Source organism: Nycticebus coucang, chromosome X, assembly GCF_027406575.1.
Source record: "Nycticebus coucang isolate mNycCou1 chromosome X, mNycCou1.pri, whole genome shotgun sequence".
NCBI classification, from domain to species: domain Eukaryota; kingdom Metazoa; phylum Chordata; class Mammalia; order Primates; family Lorisidae; genus Nycticebus; species Nycticebus coucang.
In genome coordinates, this window is record NC_069804.1 from 25,024,019 (window position 1) to 25,032,221 (window position 8,203).

The following is an 8,203-nucleotide window of genomic DNA, read 5'->3' on the forward strand; positions in this document are numbered from 1 at the left end:
GCCTGTTTTGTTTTTTTTTTTTTTTTCTTCATTTCTTCCCACAACCCCAAGTGGTAATATTTTGTTCTCAAATTTACCGGGCATTTATAAGATCAACTACTTTCTAAAAAAACACTAATACTGAAAGTTTGTTTAATCAGAACACATGGGTCAACCCAGAACCTCACAGCTCTTTCTAGTAGATCTTTGCTTTTATTGGGACTGATAAATCATCAATTGTAAATTAAAAGAATTAATTATTAATGAATTAGCAAGGGATAAACTGTTGGATGTCGGTAAGAGTGTCCTTCCAGGTTGATTTTATTGGTAGACAAGAAACTTCATGCCAGCAATTTAGGCTCTCAAGAAACTCTAAGACCTCATTAGAAATAAAGGACAAAAGATGGAATCTACCTAGAATCAAGTCTTTAGTCCCCCAGGATGGTAAAACTACTGGCAACAAGGGATAAAATGACCAAAGAAAAGTTAATTGTAGTAATATTATTTCTAATTGATTTCTTTGTTTTATAGAGGCATCATAGTAGGGACTTGAGATTTCCTAGTTTGGAGGTATGGTTAGTTAAAAACATGGCATGATTTCCAGGCACAGTGGCTCACGCCTGTAATCCCAGCACTGTGAGAGGCTGAGGCGGGAGGACTGCTTGAGCTCAGGAGTTCAAGGCTTGTTTGAGCGAGAGTGAAACCCCAACTCATGAAAAAAATGGAAAAACCCAGCTGAGGCAGCAGGTTGCCCACAGCCAGAGTCCGAGATTGCAGTGAGCTACGACGCTACTGCACTCTGCTCAGGGCGTAGGGTAGAACTCTGCCTTGACAAACAAACAAACAAAAACACAAACAAAGAACATGGCATGATTATGAGTTTCTGGTGCAGAGAGGTTTATATGGTTAGTAAGAATGGTTAGCTCATCTGACATATTGGATCCTGCAAGAAACTGGGTCCTTTCATATGATTAGATTTTTCAGGCTGTGCTTTCTTCTTGATGAGAAAGTAAAATTGGTAGTCTAATACTTTAGGAAAAAATAATCAGTTTCATGAAAATTGCATTTACAAATTTGCATACACTAATCAATAGAAGGTTGGTTTATATATGATTCTAAGGCTCCAAGTCTGAGCCTTCAATAAAAAAGAAAAAAAAATTTTGAGAGAGAGTCTCAAGCTGTTGCCCTTGGTTGAGTGCCGTGGCATCATAGCTCACAGAAACCTCAGACTCCTAGGCTTAAGCGATGTTCTCGCCTCAGCCTCCCATGTAGCTGGGATTACAGGCATCTGCCACAACACCTTGCTATTTTTTGGTTGCAGTTGTCATTGTTGTTTTAGCTGGCCCAGGCCAGGTTCAAACCTGCCAGCTTTGGTGTATGGGGCTGAATGCCTACCCACTGAGCTACGGGCACTTTCCCAAAAGAAAAAAATTTTGAAAAGCAAATGAAATGAAAAAAGAAAAGAAAGAAAATCAATATAACAACAATAACAAAAATTAAAATTTATTTATTTATTTATTTATCTTTTTAATAAACAATAGAAATTTATTTCTTACAGTTCTGGAGGCTGGGAAGTCTAAGATCAAGGCACCAGCAGATTCAATGTCTAGTGAGGGCATCTTCCTCATAACTGTCACCTTCTACATGTCCTCTCCTGGTGGAAGGGCAAAAGGGCTGACAACCTGCCTCAGGCCTCTTATATATGGGCAGCAATCTCATTCACGATAGCCCCATTCTCATGACCTAATAACTCCCCCAAAGTCCTGGCTTTTGATACAATCACCTTGGTGAGTAGATTTTGTCTTTATTTAGTGTTACTACAATACAACATGAGACTGAGTAGTTTGTAAAGAAAAGAGGCTTACTTGGCTCATGTTTCAGATGGTTAGAGTGTTTGAGATTGGGCATCTGCCTCCTGTTCAATAACATTGGTTTCTCTATACATCCTGATTCATGACTGTTAATGATTTTTAGTGTATCTTTTAACTTTCAAAAATGTTTCTGTTTTCATAATGTTCCCTAGGTTCATCTATGTTGTGGCAAATAGAAGAATCTCCTTTTGTAGGGCTGAGTAATAGTCCAATGTTGTGTGTACACGTACACCTTTTCTTCATTCATTCATCTGTTGATGGACACTTAGGTTGTTTCTGTATCTTTTTTTTTTTTTTTTTTTTTTTGAGACAGAGTCTCACTGTGTCACCCTTGGTAGAGTGCCATGGTGTCATAGCTCACAGCAACCTCAAACTCTTGGGCTCAAGCAATTCTCTTGCCTCAGCCTCCCAAGTAGCTGGGACTATAGGCGCTTGCTACAACACCCGGATATTTTTAGAGGTAGGGTCTCACTCTGGCTCAGGCTAGTCTTGAACCTGTGAGCTCAGGCAGTGCACCCACCTTGGCCTCCCAGAGTGGTAGGATTACAGGTGTGAGCCACCATGCCTGGCCTGTTTCTGTATGTTTGTGTATCATGGTACAATAGAGACAGGAATGGAGATGTTTTTATGAGGTGGCGATATCATTTTGTTTGTGTATATACCAAGGAGAGGATTTGCTGTGTGATATGGTAGTTCTATTTTTAATGTTTTAGGAACCTCTATACTGTTTTCCATGACTGCTACATCAATATATTCCCACTAACAGTTCATAAGGGTTCCATTTTCTTCACACTCTTACCAATACTGGTTGACAATCCTTTAAAAAAGTCAAATATACAGAGATAGAGAATACAAAAGTGGGTACCAGGAACAGGGGAGAAAATGGAGAAATATATTTCAGAGGCTATAAACTGGCAGATATGTAGGAGGAGCAAATCCAGAGGTCTAATGGACAACATGAGGACTTTTTTAATTTAAAAATATTCTGGCAGTAAAAATGATTTTGGTGACTTGAGTCAGGGTTATAAGCATTCCCATCACAGTAGGCAAGTTTCTTCACATCCCCTCTTCTCATATCCCCCATGCTTAATTTCCACTGAGCTTTACTTCTCTCTGTGCACATGTGTGCTCATTGGATAGTTCCAATTCAATAGCAAGTACACATGCTGTTTGTTTTTCCATTCTTGAGATACTTCACTTAGTAGAATGGTTTCCAGTTCCATCCAAATTGTTGCCAAAGCCCCTAATTCATCCTTCTTAATGGCTCAGTAGTATTCCATAGTATACGTATGCCGTATCTTGTTAATCCACCCATGAATTGATGGGCACTTGGGTTGATTCCATTCCTTTGCAATTGTGAATTGTACTGCTATAAACATTCAAGTGAAGGTGTCTTTTTGAAACGAAGGTCTTTTTTTCCTTTGGGTAAATACCCAGTAGTGGGATTTCTGGATCAAATGGTAGGTCTGCTTTTAGTTCTTTGAGGAATTGCTATACTGTTTTCTGTAGAGGTTGTGCTAATTTGCCATCCCACCAACTGTATCAGAGGTCCTCAAACTTTTTAAACAGGGGGCCAGTTCACTGTTCCTCAGACCGTTGGAGGGCCGGACTATAGTTAAAAAAAAAAAAAAAACAACTATGAACAAATTCCTATGAACACAGCACATATCTTATTTTGAAGTTTTTTACAAAATGGGAACAAATACAATCACACTGCCTCATGTGGCCCGCGGGCTGCAGTTTGAGGACCCCTGAAGTTCCTTTCTCTCTGCATCCATGCCAGCATCTATTGCTTTTAAACTCTTTAATAAATGCTATTCTTAAAAAAAAAATGCTATTCTAGGTGGGATATGGTGATATCTCATTGTGATTTGATTTACATTTCCCTGATCATTAGTGACATTGATTGTTTTTTTCATATGTTTATTGGCCATTTTTCTGTCCTCTTTTGAAAAGCTTTGTCCTGCCAGGCATGGTGGCTCATGCCTGTAATACTAGCAGTGTAGAAAGCCAAGGTGGGTGGATTGCTTGAGCTCAGGAGTTGGAGACCAGCCTGAGTAAGAGTGAGACCTCCTGTTTACTAAAAATAGAAAAAAACAGAACTATCCAGACGTTGTGGTGCATGCCTGTAGTCCTAGCTGGTTAGGGACTGAGGCAAGAGGATTGCTTGAACCCAAGAGTTTGAAGTCGCTGTCAGCTATGATGCCAGAGCATTTTACCCAGGATGCTGTTTTGGTTTTTATAGCCTTATAGTACAGTTTGAAGTCTGATAATATGGTGCCTTCATATTGTTCTCTTTGTTTAAGATTGTTTTCACTATTTGGGCTCTTTTCTGGCTCTTTTCTAGATCTGTGAAGTATGATGTTGGTATTTTGATGTGGATTGCATTGAATCTGTAAATTACTTTGCATAGTATGGACATTTTAATAATGTTCATTCTACTAATTCATGAACATGAAGTTTTTCCATTTGCTTGTGTCATCTGCAATCTTGTTCCTTATTGTTTCATTATTCTCGTTAAAGAAATCTTTCACCTCCTTGGTTAAGAATATTCCTAAACATTTTATTTCCTTGTAGCTGCCGTGAATGATATTGAATCTTTGATTTGACTCTCGGCTTGAGTGTTATTGGTGTACAGGAATGCTACTAATGTATATACATTGATTTTTTACTTTGATATCTTGATGAATTCATTTATCAATAAATAAATTGGTGCTTTCTAGATATAATATTATATCATCAGTAAAAAGCAATAGTGTGCGTTCCTCTTTCTCAGTTGGATACACTTAATATTCTTCTCTTGCTGGATTGCTTTGTCTAGAACTTCCAGCACTATTTTAAATAGAAGTTGTGACTATGGTCACAGTTGTCTTGTTACAGTTCACAGTGGGAATGCTTTCAACTTTTCCCCATTCAGTATGCTGTTGGCTGTCTGTTTATCTTATATGGTGTTTATAATCTTGAGATATATTTCTTCTATGCCTCATTTGTAGAGGTTTTTATTTTATCATGAAAGGATGCTGGATTTTGTTGAATACTTCATCTATTGAGATGATCATGCGTGGTCTTTCTTTTTGCTTCTTTTTATGTGGTGAATCACATTTATGGATTTACATATGTTGAACCATACTCAAATCCCTTGGCTGAAGAGGTCCTATCTCACATACAGAAGATATGGCCACATTCTGTAGAAACAATGAGACATCCACTCTGCACAATCTCTGAGTATTCCTCCATGCAAATCAGACAACTGTACCAGAGAGCCTGAATCGTGTACCTCCCTTGTCTATGGTGTTTCTGGGTGTGTGGATGATCACATATATGTCTCTGTTCCTGGACAATTTATTGTTTTGAGACAGAGTCTCATTCTGTTGACCAGGCTAGAGTGCTGTGGCATCAGCCTAGCTCACGGCAAACCTCAGACTCCCAGGTTTAAGTGATTATCCTGTCTCATCCTTCTGAGTAGCTGGAACTACAGGCCTATCCCACCATGCTTGGATATTTTTTTTCTATTTTTAGTAGAGATGGGGTCTTATTGCTGCTCAGGCTGACCTCAAACTACTGAACTCAAGTCATCTTCCTACCTCAGCCTCCCAGAAGGCTAGGATTACAGGAGTGAGCCACCACACCCAGCCATGTCCCTGGACAATTTTTAATCATCATTGCTCACCACACAGCTGTTGGCATGGTCCCGGTACTGCCTCCTCACATTCCTCCTTGCCCTTCTCCTTTCAGCAATAATCACAACAAAGTCATTGTGAGTCAGTTGACAATCACGGGCTCTAAAGATTCTTATGAGAGGTCCACGATTTCATCTTTGTTTCCACAAGTTCTATGGGTTATGCTTCCAGCAAATCTCAATTGTGGAGTTTGTTTCCTATGTTCATTTCTGAACTTGTCTAGAATTTATTATTCCACAATGACACTTTCTTGTACTCATTGTGCTTTTTGGCAACAACTTAAAAAAAGAAGTAATCTGTACCAAAGTTTGCAGGGAATTTGAATGTCTTCAACTTTTTATCCTCTGACATGCAAAAGAATTTGGAGCCAGATAGGGATTTCCAGTATCTTCACGCCTTGGGGTGGTTTGGTCCATAGGTGCTGCTGCCAATACACCCAAGAAAGGAAACACCTTCACAAGTCGCTAAGGAGAATCACCTGTTTGATTCTTAAAAAACTGTGGTTAAGCTTAGGATATTTGAGGATCAGATACTTGTTTTTAAAAATATTTCTACTTCCCTTGGCTTGGGGCTTGTAGCTCAGTGGCTAGGGCACCAGCCACATACATTGGAGCTGGCAGGTTCGAATCCAGTCCAGGCCTGCCAGACAACAATGACAATTACAACCAAAAAATAGCTGGGTGTTGTGGCAGGCACCTGTAGTCCCAGCTACTTGGGAGGCTGAGGCAAGAGAACTGCTTAAGCCCAAGAGTTTGAGGTTGCTGTGAGCTGTGATGCTATGGCACTCTACTCAGGGCCACATAGTGAGACTCTGTCTCAAAAAAAAAAAAAAAGAAAAATTTCTGCTTCCCCTATTTGTTAAGGTGGCTAAAATACAAAAAGAGCTAGACTCAATGAAGAAAAATACCATAAGTCTCTGTAATATAAGAGCTGGAACAGTATTAACCTGCTCTACATATGCAGCAACTGTGACTTCGTGATGCTGGTTGAAAATAGAGTTAAGCATAGGATGAAAGGTTTCAGGTGAGTCTTTTGGATAAAAATATTTTTATTTTTGGCTTGGTGCCATAGCACAGTGGTTACGGTGTCAGCCACATACACTGAGGCTGGCAGGTTCGAGTCCTGCCCAGGTTCACTAAACAGCGACAACTGCAATAAAAAATAGCTGGGAGTTGTGGCGGGCACCTGTAGTCCCAGCTGCTTGGGAGGCTGAGGCAAGAGAATCACTTAAGCCCAAGAGTTGGAGGTTGCTGTGAGCTGTGATGTCACAGCACTCTACCGAGGGTAACATGGTGAGACTCTGTCTCAAAAAAATATATATTTTTTCTTTTCTTTACTTGGCGAGATTATACTTTTTTATTTTTGTTTTGTTTATTATTGTTTATGTTGTAAATATAAAAGGAAATAATCTATGATCATAATTATTTTCGAAGTATAAGTTATTTTTAAAACCTTTTTGTTGTGGAGTTTTTCAAATATGCACAAAAATAGAATAATGTAATAAAATCCAATCTAACTGCCGTCACCAAGTTCCAATATTTTGCTTTCTTTTTAATTTATTATCTCCCTTTCTAGAGATATTTTCAATTTCAGATATGGTGTAATATCACCCTTGGATACCGCAGTATATTTCTGTTATACTAATTGATTACCAAATAACAAACCACCCCAGTACTTAGTGCATGATTCTGCCATGTGGTCTGGGATTAGCTGTGGGGTTTATCTGTGCTCTATGTGATGTTAGCTGAGCTTATTTTCTGTTGGCTATCAACTAAACTCAGAAATGTCTGGCATTTGGTTGTGGCTGTAGGCTGGAGCACTTTGACATTTCTCCACATGGCCTCTTGTCCTCCAACAAGCTAGACTTGGCTTTTTCACAACAAAGTGATCTCAGGGTTCTAAGAAAGACAAAAACCTTCATAAGCTTTAGCCTTGGAAGTCACATAGTACTACTTCCTGTTGGATTCAATTGGTCACAGCAAGTCACAGGGACAGTCTTGAGCCAGGGAGAAAAAATATACTCTACCTCTGGATGGGAGGAAGGACCAAGTCACATTGCACAGAGGCATGTGGGGGCTGGGAGGAATTGTTACCATTTTTACAAGTACATTTAACTGATCTTTTCGTTTTTAATATGATCATCATGCCACTAACAGAACTGACAAATTAAAAAACATTTCCTTTTTAAATTAATTTTTAACATGTTCTAATATTTTCATTTACAGGCAGTAATTTTGTATATGTGTAGATTCTTTTTTTATGTTCCACTTTTTGGGGAGTGGTTTTGATTTGCATTTCCCTGATGGATGATGATGTAATACACATTTTCACATAATTATTGGTCATTTATATGTCTTCTTGTGGGTGTGGGCCTGAAGCCTTTGTCCATGGGGACCAACTTGGCATTAGAGCAGGCCTTGAGTGAAGGTCCATGGGGTGTGTGTATGTGAGTGTGTACATTTCTATGAGATTTGATAAATGCATAGAGTGCTGTAACAACCTCCATGGTTAGGATACAGAACAGTTCCCTCAGCACCAAAAATTCTCTTGTGCTGCTCACTTGTAATCAAACCCTTCTCACATTAACCCTTGGAAACTACTGATTTGTTATTAGTCTCTATAGCTTTGGCTTTAGAATGTCATATAAATGGATCCATACAGAAATTAATCTTT

General features: G+C 39.0%; 1 pseudogene; it reads right to left on the reverse strand.

The window, feature by feature from the left end:
* Nucleotides 1–5,009: 5,009 nt before the first annotated feature.
* LOC128576724 (E3 ubiquitin-protein ligase RNF4-like) lies at nt 5,010–5,790 on the reverse strand (annotated as a pseudogene).
* Nucleotides 5,791–8,203: the final 2,413 nt, after the last annotated feature.